Source organism: Leptodactylus fuscus, chromosome 4 (genome assembly GCF_031893055.1).
Source record: "Leptodactylus fuscus isolate aLepFus1 chromosome 4, aLepFus1.hap2, whole genome shotgun sequence".
Classification (NCBI taxonomy): Eukaryota; Metazoa; Chordata; class Amphibia; order Anura; family Leptodactylidae; genus Leptodactylus; species Leptodactylus fuscus.
This window is the reverse complement of record NC_134268.1, coordinates 151,527,247-151,543,102: the sequence shown is the minus strand read 5'-3', so window position 1 is coordinate 151,543,102 and position 15,856 is coordinate 151,527,247. Positions and strand designations below refer to the sequence as shown.

At 47.6% G+C, this 15,856-nt stretch overlaps 1 long non-coding RNA gene across 1 annotated transcript; it reads left to right on the top strand.

The window, feature by feature from the left end:
* LOC142201385 (uncharacterized) lies at positions 1-14,965 on the top strand. The gene is made up of 3 exons (XR_012715506.1): positions 1-59; positions 3,317-3,452; positions 14,223-14,965. It is a non-coding gene; the product is annotated as an uncharacterized LOC142201385 (long non-coding RNA).
* Positions 14,966-15,856: the final 891 nt, after the last annotated feature.

The following is a 15,856-nucleotide window of genomic DNA, read 5'->3' as shown; positions in this document are numbered from 1 at the left end:
AGGTGCTACGTGGGGCCTTAACCACAGTCATGTCAAGCTTGTGATGAACCCCTTCTTGGGTAATCAGCAATTCAATCACTTAGATGGAATCACTGACTGCAGGAGGTTGGGGGAGTCAGTGGTGAATACAGCTCACCAGGCACACTTGGTGGTCTTCGGGGGGCACGTTGTATTAATGAATATATGGGGGGGAGAACACAGGCAGCCTGCTATACAAATAAAGCAGGGGTCGGCAACCTTCAGCACACCAGCTGTTGTAAAACTACAACTCCCAGCATGTATACTTGCTCTGCTGTTCTTGGAACTCCCATGGAAGTGAATGGAGCATGTTGGGAGTTGTAGTTTCACAGCAGCTGGAGAGCCGAAGGTTGCTGACCCCTGAAATAAAGTATAGCTGCCCTAATCTTCCTTAGGGTTGCACCTGCTGTACAGGGAGAGTAAAGTGACCATGACATTTGTTAGAATTGCTAACTCATGCACTAGAAAGAGTTAATTGCAGTCATAACCTGACCACGACTAACCCCAAGTGCAAGAGTCACAGTCAAGGGTTTACACTCAGTTATGACACACAGAAAAGTAATGTCTTAAGATTTGCCCCCATCTAGTGAAGGGACTCTTTCTGCTCTAAAGGAGTTCCTGCATTGTGAGTAACCTCTTTATACAGCAATGACCATCAGTTTGGTGCTAGTGATCACTGCAGGGTTGGAGAGTGAGCAGTGCAGAATATTTATACCTACAGCTCACACAGGAGGCAGCCCCCAGGTCCTGGATCTCCCCTATCATACAGATGGCAGCCCCCCTTGCCCCTCTCAGGCTACAGATGGCAGTCCCCCTCAGTATACAGCAGGAGCACCCTAACACATAGGTGGCAACATCCAAGGTGCCGGACCCCTCCAACACACAGGCAGCATCCCCAAACACACACAGGTGGTAACATCTCAGGGCCCAAGAACAACCCCCACCCACATACAAACAGCACTGCAGGAATCCCCCATTTACATGAAGGCAGCACCCAAATGACCTAAACACAACAAAGCAGTACCCTGGAACCTCCGCCACGTGCCCACAGGTGGAAGTACCCAAGGGGCCATCACCAAAACCACCTCACACACACACAGGTAGCATCCCAGGGGCCTCCAAACAAGGACACAGGTCGCAGCACCCTGGGACAGAACTCCCTCTCACATACAAGCAGTACCCCAGGACCCCAACACACAAATTCAATACCCCTGGGAACCCACACAAACGCATGCAGCAGGCCCCCCTGGGGACCCTCCCCACCATTACATGCAAGCAGCACCCCAGGGATGTTTGCTCATCCATTAGATGTCAGCAGCACCCCAAGGACATCGCCCCCCTGTAGATGCCCAAGCACACCAAGGATGCATGCCAACATAATTAGATGTCGATGGCACCCCAGGGTCTCTGCCCCTTTTAGTTGCCAGAAGTACGCCAGGGACACCTTGCCCCTATCCATGCCAACAGCATACACCATAGATGCTAATAGCACCCCAAGGACCTCCCCCTTTATGTCAGAAGCACCTCGAGGACCTCTACCTTTCTTCAGATGCCAGCATCCCAAAGACCCCTGCCCACTTAGATGCTAGCAGCATCCAAGGGACTCATGCACTCCTTCAGATGCCAACTGCACCCCCCCCCCTTCGAAGCACACCAAAGATCCCTGTCCTTCTCTTTTAGTTGCCAGCAGCACCCCATAGGCCCCTGCCCCTTCTTAGATGCCAGTAGTACCCCAAAGACCCCCTCCCCCCCCCCCCCCCAGATGCCAGCAGTATCCCAAAGACCCAGTGCCCCCCATTAGATACCAGCAGTACTTCAAAGACCCACTGCCAGGGGTGTAACGATCGTGACCTGGCCCGGTGAGACACGGGGCCAGTAGCCAGCTAGAGATAGTCGGGGTCCAGTACCACTATGTGACAGCAGCAGGGGAAAGCCTGGTTCCCCGACCACTATATATATTGTAAATGAAAAGGGGCACCGGCATATTGCCAGGCCCTTTTTCAATAGACACTGGCCCAGGAGAGGTGACTTAAAATAAATAGATATACTCACCTCTCTGCGTCCTCTCCGGCGTCTTCCATCATGTGATTGAGGCCTGAGATTAGGCCCCAGCAGTCAGATGGAGCGCAGCGGCGTAATGATGTCAGTGACCCCTCATGTGACTGCTGAGGACCAATCACAGGACTCAACAGAGACGTCAGGAAGATGCTGAAGACAGCCGGAGCCAGGATACCCAGGAAAGGCGAGGCGAGTATTAGGGTTTGTTATTTTTATTCACCTACCCTGGGCCTCCAATTATTATACTCTGGGGTCTGAGGAGACCACAGTGTAGAATAATATCACTGGAGGGGGCTGTTGGGAGCATATAATACTGGGGGGGGGGGGGAGGCATTGCTGGAGATATAATGTGTGTGTTGGGGGGGGGGGGGGGGCACTGCTTGACATGTAATATTGTATATGGGGGGGGGGGGGGCTGCTGGGTATGTAATACTGAATGGGGGACACTGCTGGGCATGTAATACTGTGCACGCCACTGCCTCCCCTCTTAGATGCAGCAGTACCCCCAAAGATCTCCTGTGCCCCCTTAAATGCCAGAAACACCTAAAGGACCCCGTCTCCCTCTATGCCAACGACTCCTATACCACCCTAAACATCAATCCAATCCACCAGACCCTCCGGGATACAGTCCCATAAAAAACTCGCTCCCCTCAGCCTAATCCAACGTGCAGTCCCAAGTAACTACATCACTCTCTCTCCTCAGCCTCATCCAATGTGCAGTCCCATGTAATTATATCACTCTCTCTCTTCAGCCTCATCCAATGTGCAGTCCAATGTAACTACATCAATCTCTTCCCTCAGCCTCATGGAACATGCTGTCCCATGTAACTACATCACTCTCTCTCCTCAGCCTCATCCAACATGCAGTCCCATGTAACTACATCACTCTCTCTCCTCAGCCTCATCCAACATGCAGTCCCATGTAACTACATCACTCTCTCTCCTCAGCCTCATCTAATGTGCAGTCCCATGTAACTACATCACTCTCTCTCCTCAGCCTCATCCAACATGCAGTCCCATGTAACTACATCACTCTCTCTCCTCAGCCTCATCCAACATGCAGTCCCATGTAACTACATCACTCTCTCTCCTCAGCCTCATCTAATGTGCAGTCCCATGTAACTACATCACTCTCTCCCCTCAGCCTCATCCAACATGTCGTCTCATGTAAAACAAACCTGTCTCTTCTCTTCCATCCTCCATTACCACAAGACAATCCTCTCTGCTTTCTGTTCTCCAGCTTCATGAGCTCGGCTCCGGCTTCCTCTATACAACACAGAGCAGTGATGGCCGAAACTCTGCCCTCCTCTGAGAGGCCACGCCCCTTCCTGTGACATCATACCTACCAGGAGCAACTCCACTCTAGTCACGACCCTGTGAGCATATAATACTGTGGGGGGTGTCACTGGTGAGCACATAATTCTGTTTTGGGGGCCACTGTGGTGCACATAATAATGTTTGGGGGTCACTATGGAGTACCTAATTCTGTTTAGGGGCCTCTGTGGTGCACATAATACTGTTTGGGGGCCTCTGTGGTGCACATCATACTGTATGGGGGTCACTATGGAGCACGTAATACTGTTTGGGGGCCACTGTGGTGCACATCATACTGTTTGGGGGCCCCTGTGGAGCACGTTATGCTGTCCCAGTATTGCTTACATGTGGGGCGTTGCGCTGCTTTCTCACCGTATTCTTGATAGCTGCAGTTGTGGGTACTAAAGCTGTATCTCTTTCAGGTATCTGAGATATTGCTTTAGCGCCCATAACCGCCACTATCAAGAATTCACTCTAGTTATGGGGATAGGGGACCACGGACAAAAGTTTGTACCCAGGCCCACAAAACATTAGTTACACCAATGGCGCTGCTCTGGGTCCAGGCACCGCCATTAATATACCTTATTTTTAACTAGATCGACTGTGCTGATACACAGACGTCCTGCACTTGGATGTAAAGTGGCCACCTCCGTTCATCAGGATCGCAGGTAGGTGAGTATTTTTTTTTTTTTTTTTTAAAGCTTAGTTTTGGGTATTTTAATAGTACAAGGGGTTGTTTGGAGTGGGAAATTATAATTATAAGGAGGGGGCATTATGAACATAAGGGGGGTCATTTTTATAGGGGTTATTAGGGGACATTACGAATACAAGGGGAGGCTATATTAGGAGGCATTATGAACATAAGGGGGTAGTCATTGATATTAGGGGTGCAGTATTTATGTCAGGGGGAATTAGGGGCATACTATGAGGGGGCAATTAATTTAATGAAAGTGGCACTTGGGCTTTATTAAGACTAAGGCCTCACGTTGCAAACTGCAACAAAATAGCGCTGCAGAAAAAACCGCAGCAGCAACGCATTGTGTTTTTTTTCCCGCAGCGCTTTTCATTTTCTGCTTCCATTACACCTATAGGGAAACCATCAGTGTTTTCGTAGGTATAAGTGATATTCCAGCGATTTCCAAAACCCCAACGGTTTTGGAAATCGCAGCATGTTCACTGCCCATAATTTTCCACAACGTGTGGATGGGATTTGCTAGAATCCCATTCACATTGCAGGAACTGTCGGCTTTTCCCGTGGTGTTTTCGCCATATGAAGCCCCATCCACACTTTGCGGTAAAATAAGATACATGCTGTAATTTCCAAAGCAGTCTTGGTTTTAGAGTTAGACATTGCAGCATGCCTATGGAAATTCTGGCGGTTTCAATATAATTGAAGCAGAAAATAGAGAGGAAAGCTCTGCAAACTTTCTGTGCAAAGGGCTGCGGCAAGAAACGTGATGCGTCATGGACGCGGTTTTTCCCGCAGCGCTTTTTTGCTGCAGGACACCACGTGGGGCCTTGTACTGGAAAACTCCTTAAGCCTATTTATATTGATGATCTATCCTCAGAATAAATCATCAATAAGAGATAAGTGACCCCCTGATCAGTTGTATGAAGGGGCCATGGTGCCTGTTTATATCACACGCTGTCTGTTTATAGTGACCGTGTGGTGCAATTACAGCCTTGTCACATAGACGCTTATAGGACGAGGCTGTAGTTACATGACATGGCCACTGTGAGATGTACGATACTGTGTAAACAGAGAAGGGGTCACGGCGCTTGCACAGATGTCACGATTCACTCAAACAGCTGATTCATCCCTCATTATTACACCTCAGCCACGGAGGTGTAAAAAAAAAAAAAAACCACACACTCGCCTGTCCCCAGCACCCTGTTGTCCTCCGCCTCTGTCTGTTCGGTCTGATGGCAACACCTCATTTCTGGAAATTCTGTACCCAATTCCTCTTAGCGGTCACATGATGTGCAGGACTCCAAGCAAGAAGGTGCCAGCACGAGACTGAATGGACACTGGCCGAGGACAACGGGTTGCTGAGGACAGGTGAGTATGCTCTTTTATTTTAAACCTCCAGCCCGGCACATGAGTTGCTCCAATTCCTGGACAATATCTTTAAAGGATTTATCCATGTTTCTAATATTTATGGCCTGTCCTCAGGATAAGCCATCAATATTACATCTGTGGGAATCTGACAGCCAGGACCTCTGCAGATGAGCTTTTTCATTACAGTGCGGCTACAGGTAATGGTGACAATTCTAGGAGCCACGCTGCTCTCTTGCCATACAGGATGTAGCAGTGGGTTTAGGTAGTGCAGTGGTACACATCGTATGGCAGGCGAGCAGCCGGCTCCTGATATTACCTTTAGCCATCCTGTCTCTGTACAACTCATCTACAGGGGTCCTGGCGGTGGGCCCCTAAAAACAATTCCACTGGTGGGCCCTAAACACCCCAGTCCGACCCTGTGCAGGGTGGATGTGGGGTACACAATTCACTGTGGCGGAGAGATGGGTGCATGGCAAACTGTGGGGTGCCTGGTGAATTGGGGGGGGGGGATTTAGAGCTGTGTTACTTTAATGGATGGCAAGCTATGGTTGATGCTTGGTGGATTTAGGGTAAGTTCACACAGGTTTTTTTTTTTTGCTCAGTTTTTTTCTGGGAGCCGTTTGTTCCAGCTCCTAGAAAAAAGAACGGACATGTTCATTCTTCAGACACCTCACGACATCCGCCTGAAGACACTCCCTCCTCCCAACTAGGCCCATTCATTTGGACCTAATCCGGAGCGGAGTGCGCAACTGGATGCTGGTGCAGTGCACTGGTATCCAGTCACAGCCACCTGTATTTTGGGACCGGAACCTGAGGCAGCCTCAGGTTCCGATCCAAAATACCCCGTGTGAACCCGGCCTAAGGATTGCATAAGAGGCACAAAGAAACTCCTCCATTGGCGGTGCAGAGGTGATTGACAATGTGCTTTAGGTTAAAGCCCCACATAGGGGGCCACAGCCAAAAAGCTCTGCAGGAAAAACCTCTGTGGAAACACATTGCGATTTTCCTACAAGGCCTTTCACGTAAAATGTGCAGTTTTCCTCTGCGGACTTTCTACTTTAGATATACATATAGTTTCCATGTGCTGCAATGTACAAAAAGTAATGGGGGGGATAGTGCAGTGCTTGTTAGTAATGTGGGGGTACACCGGAGGGACATGGGGGATAGTGGGATATACCTGGATGTAGTTATAGCTGCACTCGTTAGTATCGGGTCTCCAATACTGTGAAGACCCAGTGGCTATGATGGCCGCCATCTTTAAAGGTCCGGCATGTACTATTACAGATGTCGGGAAGGGATACAATTATTTAAAGGGATCCTATCATTTAAACACTTTTTTTTTTTTTTTTCCTAGCTGACACGTCGGAATAGCTGACACGTGCAGGCTATTCGTCTTTATCCGTCGTCTCCGGTCCGCCGTTCGGTAGAAAGACCGGTTTTTACTGGTATGCAAATGAGTTCTTCTGCAGCACTGGTGGGGTGGGGGGAAGCGCTCAGACAGCACTTGCGGCATCCCCGATGCTGCCAGAGAACTTTCTCCAGCGACGCCTCCATCTTCAACAGCAACCGCCTCTTCTGCGTCTTCTCTGGGGTCACACTCCGGCGCTTGCGCAGTCGGTTCTGCCTTCGGGATGCAGGCAAGAGCCGAGTGGACAGGCCGGCGGCCATTTTTTTGGAGGCCGTTACGCGTGCATGTGCAGTACGCTCCTGTTCTCCATACAACTACAGGAGCTTACTGTGCATGCGAGCGTAGCGGCCTCCAAAAAAATGGCCGCCAGCCTGTGCACTTGGCTTTTGTCTGCGTCCCAATGGCAGAGCAGACTGTGCAGGTGCCGGAGTGTGACCCCAGAGAAGACGCAGAAGAGGTGGTTGCTGTTGAAGATGGAGGCATTGCTGGAGAGACTTCTCTGGCAGCATTGGGGAAGCCCCCAGTGCTGTGAAAACTCATTTGCATACCGGTAAAAACCCGGTATTTCTACCGAACGGCGGGCCGGAGACGACTGATAAAGGTAGGAGACAAATAGCCTTTCTTAAGGCTATTCTGCCGTGTTAGTCATAAAACAATGCGTTTGAATGATAGCGGTCACTTTTTAAAGGGATTCTGAGTTTGTTCATGTTTTGCTATTATTTTGTTGTTTTGACTTTTTTTTATTTTTAACAAATTTTATTTTTTGGGCAAAAAAATTAAAAAAATAGATGTGTAAATAGTGTTTTCTGAATGTCATAACTTTAATAGTAAGAAATCCACCAATTCGCTATAACTTACCCCATCCCCACCTCTTGTGTCACCAAAGCGACTCTGACTCATCAAGGCACAACAGGATCTCTGCATACAGTAGTGGAAGACCTAGAACATGATGGAGTAAGGTTACGTTCACACTACTGTTATGCACGTCCGTTACTGTTACCTGTCATAGGATGAGAGCAACAGACATAGATGGAGTCTCCTCATCCTCCTGCGTCTGTTCCCATTGACTAGAATATTAAGAAAAAAAAACCCATTAAGGACGCCGTCTTCTGTCTCCTTTTTTCTGTCTCTTGTGTTTTTTCCGTAATTTTTGTTTATTTTTGTAAAGGAAGGAAAATGTCCGGTGCGCACAACTTATTCTTCAGTCACAAAACTAAACTTAAATGATGGGAGACTGAGGACAGATGGGAGACTGAGGACAGACAGGAGACAGCAGCCATCGTGTTGTCTACATTAGTGTTAACTTGAATGGACACTGACTGTCTCTGTCCATTTCTCTGCTGCAGTTAATGTCCGTTGCGGTCATCCATCAACGGACATTAAAGGGGCTCTTTCAGCAAAATTTTGTTGTATGAGCCCCACATATGCGTGAATAGCCTTTAAAAAAAAGGCTATTCAGGCACCGCTAATCTCATTTTAATCCCCCGTCCTGTTTTAAAATAAAACTATAAAAACATATATGTAAATCATACTTGAACTTGCACACTGGGCGGTGATGCACGATCCGACGTCATCTTCTGCCACGCCTACCTCTTTCGGCGACGCCCACCGGTCCTGTCTCTTCCCCGGCTTCATCTTCTTCCATCGGTTCAAATCCAATTGGTTGAAATCCGGCGTGTGTGCAGTAGAGCTCCCTCCGGAGCTACTGCGCACACTCCGGCGGCACTGCCATTGAGAAAAATGGTGCCAGAGTATGTGCAGTAGCTCCAGAGGGAGCATTACTGCGCATGCGCCGGACTTCAACCAATTGGATTTGAACCGCTGGAAGTAGATAAAGATGAAGCCGGGAAGACCCAGGACCGGAGGGCGTCGCCGAAAGAAGAGGTAGGTGTGCTAGAAGATGTCGTATCGTGCGCGACCGCCCCCCGTGGATGTTCAAGTATGATTTACCTATATGTTTTTATAGTTTTATTTTAAAACGGGACGGGGGTTTAAAATAAGGTTAGCGGTGCCTGAATAGCCTTTTTAAAGGCTATTCACGCATATGTGGGGCTCATACAGCAAAATTTTGCTGATAGAGCCCCTTTAACAAGGGTAGCCTGAACCCGCCCTAGGGCTGCTATTACACAGGTGTGTTTTTGATCAGAGTAGAAACAACAGCACATGCGCTAATGTGAATAAAGATCACATGTGTAATGGCACCCTAAGGCCGGCTTCACATGGACACATTTGGTTGTCAGCTGTGGTTCCCAGACCAGGACCTGGACTCCCAGCAGTATAGTTGTTTATGATGCTAGGAGTTCCGGCTTCCTCGCAGCTTCAGCGTTCCATACTGTAATGTCCGTGTGAAGCTGGCCTAAGGGTTACTAATATGTGAGGCCCCACGTTGCGGAAACGCTGCTTATTTTGTTGCAGTTTTTGGAGGCAAAGCCAAGAATAGCTACAAGAGGAATGGGAAATGTAGAAGTATAAGAACTTCCTATATCTTTTGCACAATCCACTTCTGGCTTTGAGTCAAAAAACTGCAACAAGTAAAGCTGTGTTTCCGCAACGTGGGGCCCCGGCCTAAAGGAGTATTCTAGGAATATGCTGTTGAGCTCCACTTCTACTCAGTTAGAATCTGTACGTCACACGGCCATGCTGCAGTTCAATCTAATTGAAATGAATGGGGATGAGCTGTAATACTAAGCACGGCCTCTATACAGTGTATGCCACTGTGCTTGGTAAGTAGAGAAGAGACCACAGCAATCAATATCATAGTCCCAATAATCCCTTTAATTTATACCTTCATGTAACTCTAGGCTGAGACCTCACAAAATAGGACTGATCTAAGGGCGGGTCCACACTTGCGCCCGGTTTCTGCTTTGTGAGTTTCCATCTTGTGCCCGAGAAACCCTGATGGAAACCCGGCAGCCAGTGTCCGCTTGTGAGTGGCCGTGAGCGTCTTCAAATCTCTGCGGCGAAACTGTTTTGTTTTTTTTTAACTGGACACAAAGTTGGACATGCAGGACTTTGTGTCTGGGGAAAAAAAAAAAAAAAGGTTTCGCCGCGGATGCCAGAAGACGCTCACGGGCGGACACTTTGCAAACCCATTCAAATGAAAAGTGACTGCCAGTTTTTGTCTCCTGTCCAGTTTCTCGCAAACAAAGAAGACGGAAACCTGCAAAGCGGAGACTGGGCGCAGGTGTAAACCCGCCCTAAGATACATTCAGCACACTTTACTATACAATTGTATAGTGAATGCTGGATATTACTAGAGATGAGCGAACAGTAAAATATTCTATGTTCGTTATTCGTTACGAATAGCATCTCAATATTCGACTATCGAACCCCATTATAATCTATGGGAGAAAATGCTTTGTTTCAGAGGATCCTACCATTCGACTCAGGAGAGTCACCAAGTCCACTATTACACCTCAGCAAATGATGCCAACACCTCTGCAATGCAACTGGGACAGCAGGGGAAGCATGTCTGGGGGGCATCTAACAAGCCCAAGTCACTGTATTACCCCACTATCACAGCCTAACAACTACACACTTTCACATTCCAAAAAACCTCTATCAAAGTGGGAAAATACCTGGAAACCTTCTTTACTCCCCAAATGGATGGACACAAACCCCAATTCAAGCTCAACAAACAATAAAAAGCACCCCTTTTAAACCACGTTCTCCATGACAACCACAGATGGAATAGGCAATGGGAAATCCTTTAGTCCCCACCCCGAACTGTCGTTGTGGATGTGTGTGATGTGGTAAGACCTTCCAAAATTCACTTTTAAGGCCCTTAACATGAGCGCTTCCAAATTAAGTTACACACCCTTAAGCTGAGCTACCAGCAGAAATTGAGGCCCTTCAGGTTACTTCAGCCTTTTACCTGCAGAGTTTTAGGCCCTTGAACTTAGTTCAGCCTTGCAGCAGCAGAGATTTGTTGGTCCTTTGGGTGAGTTGAGCCTTTAAAAAGCAGTGCTTTGGGCCCTTTGGCTGACTAGAGCCTTTTAGCAGCAGGGTTTTATTTTTTGGCCCTTGGGGGAACCCTAAAACATTAATTTGCAGGCGCCTGTGGGGGGAGCCCTAAAACATTAATTTGCAGGCCCCTGTGGGGGGTATGCATGAGAAAAATTATTTCAATTAAAAAAAATAAATTTTTTTCAAACATTCAGTAGTAGGGGCTGGGGTTGTAGGAGGATGAGAAGGATGAGGAAGAGTAAATTGGTTCCTGACTGAATCTCTCCAGTACCTGGGCTATGGAGTGGATACCCAGCTGGATATCTACATCCTCACCCACGTCTCCTGCTGCTGCTGGCAGCCTCTCTCCAGTACCTAGACTCTGGAGCTGATACCCAGCTGGGTATCCACCTCCTCTCCCACGTACCCTGGTGCTGGCGAGGGGCACTGCTGGTAGCCCCTCTCTAGTACGTATAATGTGGAGCTGATACCCAGCTGGGTATACAGTTCCACGTGCTCACCAACGTAACCCGGTGCTGGCGAGGGGCACTGCTGCCAGCCCCTCTCCAGTACCTGGACTCTGGAGCTGATACCCAGCTGGGTATCCACCTCCTCTCCCACGTACCCTGGTGCTGGCGAGGGGCACTGCTGGTAGCCCCTTTCTAGTACGTATAATGTGGAGCTGATACCCAGCTGGGTATCTAGTTCCACGTCCCCTGCTGCTATGCTGCATGATTTGCTAGCTAGCTATTAATTGAGCTCTGAAAAGAGCTGTTATTATTCTCAATTCCTGCCTAAGGGCTCATTGACATGGAGTAACGCCGGGCGTGTATCACAGCCGTACACGCCGGCATTACGGCAGACTGCCAAACACTTCCCGTTCACTTCAATGGGAGCGCTCCCATTGAAGTGAATGGGAAGTTTTCGGCAGTCTGCCGTAACGCCGGTGTGTACGGCTGTGATACACGCCCGGCGTTACTCCGTGTGAATGAGCCCTAACAAAGCACTGTATCGCACTGACAGTCTGACGCCACACTCTATCACTCCAACACGAGAATGAGACGAAGATGGCCGACACTGTTCTTATGAATTGGGAGATCACCTGTTTTCGGCAGCCAATGGGGTTTTTTTTACATTTTTTTCACTGCCTCCGTTGTCGTAGTTCCTGTCCCACCTGCCCTGCACAGTTATTGGTGCAAAAAACACACCAGGGAAGGTGGGAGGGGATACGAATTTTTACTGCGTATGCGGCCTTGTATTTGATTGGGAACGAATACATCGAACGCCAAGATATTCGATCGAATACCTATTCGATCGAACGGCGTCCGCTCATCTCTAGATATTACCAGAAAAGAGTGGCTTCACTCACAAAACTGCTGCCGATGTTACAAGCCGTGCGGCTTCTGGGTAATACAGCGGTTATCTACTATATATAAACAGTATACAGGACTCATATTATAAGCCTACATTCACACTACACTGAATAATGGTCATGTCATCACATGGCAGCCTTACATTCAATGAGGCTATTCACATAGCCGGGTCACGGACCGTCAAACAATGCAACGTTCTCTTTCTCCACAGATCTCTTCATACACTGACTCTATCTTATACCATCTGAAACCTTCTAAGTACAGTATATGATACATGGATACAGTGTGAGACGGCTAAATACTATCACTGGAAGGACCTCACCGGTATGAAACCTTGTAAGCATAGGAAAGATGGAAAAGGTCCTTACGGAGTATAGTAAATTGCCAGGTCAGTGTGAGACGGCTAAATACTATCACTGGAAGGACCTCACCGGTATGAAACCTTGTATGTATAGGAAACATGGAAAAGGAAAACTCCCTCACACTTTTTGCTGAAAAATATTTTTACCGCTTTTATTGTTGATTTCCAAACAATTGTTGGAATAATAATAATAAGACACATATTATCTTTATCTTATAATTCTTATGATCTAATCTTGTCCCTTTATTGTGAGATTTACAAACATTACTGAAGCCGGAGCCCAGCTATTATAAAGGTCCTTACAGAGAGCGGGGTTTAGCCAATTCACTGTGAGGGTGCGTTCACACGATGTAACGTGGAGTGCAATCTGGCACGTATACACGTGTGAGCAGATTGCGCTCTGAAAAAGATCCCATTCATTTCAATGGGAGTTAGGAACGTATACGCCGTGTTATAGGGGGCAAAAATGGTCCCTACAAATGATGGGAAATAGACGGCTCACATAGAGTTGGCTAAATACTATCACTGGTGAGGACCTGGTCCCTCTGGAGTACGGGATTTAGCCAATTCACTGTGAGCTGGCTAAATACTATCTCGGTTAAGGACCCGACCACCAGGCGGGAAAAAGGTCCTTACCAGTAAGGGCAAATAGACAACTCACACTGAGCCGGCTAAATACTAGACCTGGTAAGGACCAGGTCCCTACAGCGTCTACAGGGGCATAACTACCATAGAGGCAGCTGCCACAGGGCCTGGGCCATTAGGGGGCCCGGTGACAGCCGCTACCGCTGCATTTTTTTTTTTTTTTCTTTATAGGCTGTTAGGGACCCTATTCACTTGCCGATTCTGGCTGGGCTGGGATCGGTAAGTGACACTGCGGGCCCCACAAATACCATCATTATACTCGGGGGTCTTTGCAGACCCCCGAGTATAATGATCAACGGACCGGGAGAGGTAATAAACATAAAAAACACTGTTACTTACCTCTCCACGATCCTGCCAGGCCTCCTTTCTGACGTCTCTGACGTCACATGAACCCGGCCTGCGTCCCGGGTCATGTGATGTCTGACGTCATTTCAGAAGAACGGCAGCGGAGAAGACAGCGTAGGAGCCGGGGACAGGTAAGAAACAGTAATTTTTTATGTTTTTATTCTCCTGGGTCTCCGATTATTATACTCTGGGGTCTTTTCAGACCCCAGAGTATAATAATTGTTTATGGGTGTCCACTACTGTGTGCAGGGGCCACTAAGGGACATAATTCTGTGTGCAGGGGGCAGTAAGGGACATAATAGAGTGCGGAGGAGGGGGCCGGTCGAGGTCTTCGACGTCGGTGTCGTTCGGGGGAGGGGGGGGGCATGTCAAAAGTTCGCCACGGAGCCCCGCCATTCCTAGTTACGCCACTGGGCATCTAGTATTTAGTCACAACTGTTCAGGCTGTGTGTGAGCATGATAGAGGGGTTCAGGTTGTGTGAGGTGGGAGAGGTGCAGGATGTGTGACAAATGGGTCAGTCTCATGAAGGGAACACTTAAATAACATATGGGGGGGGGGATTTATTGTTTTACATGGGGCTTATGTCTCTGCTGTCACATCAAATTCCGGAATGTCCTTTTTTTTTTTTTTTTTTATACATTTGACTAAAAATAAACCTCAAAACAATGTTTAACTAGGTTTTTGTTTGTTTCTAGGTTTATGTGAGATCTCAATGGTGTGAAGACTCCACTACAAGATCATTAGGTGCCAGTGCTCTAGACCAAGCGATGTGCCCCCTAGTGATCAAATGTCTCAACCGGACTCCTCCAAATAGGCAACACTTATTTTATAAACCTTTATAAGGCTTTGTTTGGAGCCTTCAGTAAAAGTTATTTGATGGTCCCCTCAGTGCCCCCACACTCAGGAGAATGTCCCCTTCACTGCCCACATGTAATATAATGGCCCCACAGCGAGCAGCATGTTATATAATGGCCCTTACTCTGCCTCTACATGTATGCAGCCTGCAGTAGAAGTGCCAATATTTTGTAATGCATTACATTAGGGATAAGGCCCCCTGGGGGGTATACCTGGGTCTGCAAAAAAAAAAATGCCCTATGCACCCCCATACACGGAATTAGAAAAAAAGTTATGGGTGTCATAATATTGGCACAGTTTTGGGTTTTTGTTACGGGGTTAAAATGTAAATAAAACCATATAAATTTGTTTTCCCTGGAATTGTACCAAAACATAGAATACAGGTGACATGTCATTTTTGGCTACAGAGTAAATGCCATTAAAACAACAATAGCCTCCCATGCCTGCGTTGTAGAGGTGGCTTTCCGACTGCAGAGCAAAGAGCAACGGCTGGACTATTGCGTACTGCGGCAGAGTCAGAAAAGAGGGAGGAGCTGTCTTACTGGAGGAAGTCTGGAAGTAAGAGAGAGGCAAGTATGATGGGGCGGGGGCGGTGGGCTTATTATGCTTGGTTCACACATCAGTATGCCATCCGTCCGTTTGAATTCAGTTTGAGACTTAAAACGGATTGATGCACATACTGATTGCATACTGATGTGTGAACCAAGCCTTAGTTGAGAAGGTCTAGTAGTGGTCAGGATAGCTAGAGAGACGGAGGGGGAGGTAGTGCAAGTCAGCGTACACGTACCATGATGCATTAGCTAAGGCTGCTTCACATCTGTGTTCGGTATTCCATTTGGAGAGTCCGCTTGGAGATGCCCTCTGAACGGAATATTGAACGCATTAAAAAGCGATGAGCAATGAAACCACACGGACCCACAGGCTATAATGGGGTCTGTGTATTTTCCGCACGAATCATGCAGAGAGAAAAGTGCTGCTTTCCCCCAATGGAAATATTGCAGGTGTTAATCCACCTATTGCTAGTAACAACGAATCCCAGTGCAGTGTAGGCACGACCCCTCAGGATCTGACACTAGCTGTTACCCCGGCCCCATCAGATGTCCATTATTAAGTATATACTATATAATCTTTTAACATGATGTGGTCTAGAATTCCGTTCCCCCGCCTCTCCCCTTCCTATTCCCATTCCTTGCTTATTTGGGTCTTCCCCTCCTCCTTGGTCTTTCTTTTGTAAGGTTTTACATTTTTTTACCTTAAATTATTATTATCTTTTTGATACTAAATATGAAATTAAAAATCAATTTTTAACTAAAAATATTCATTGTCCTGTTTTCATTTTCGTTTTCTCTGTGGTCTATAAAAAACTTTCATCAAACAGGTTTTCTAGGCTGATGGCCCCCCCTCCCCCTTAGGATAGGGTCACCAATATTGGATCAGTGGGACTCAGCACTTCCAGCCAGTCTCCAGTGCTAGA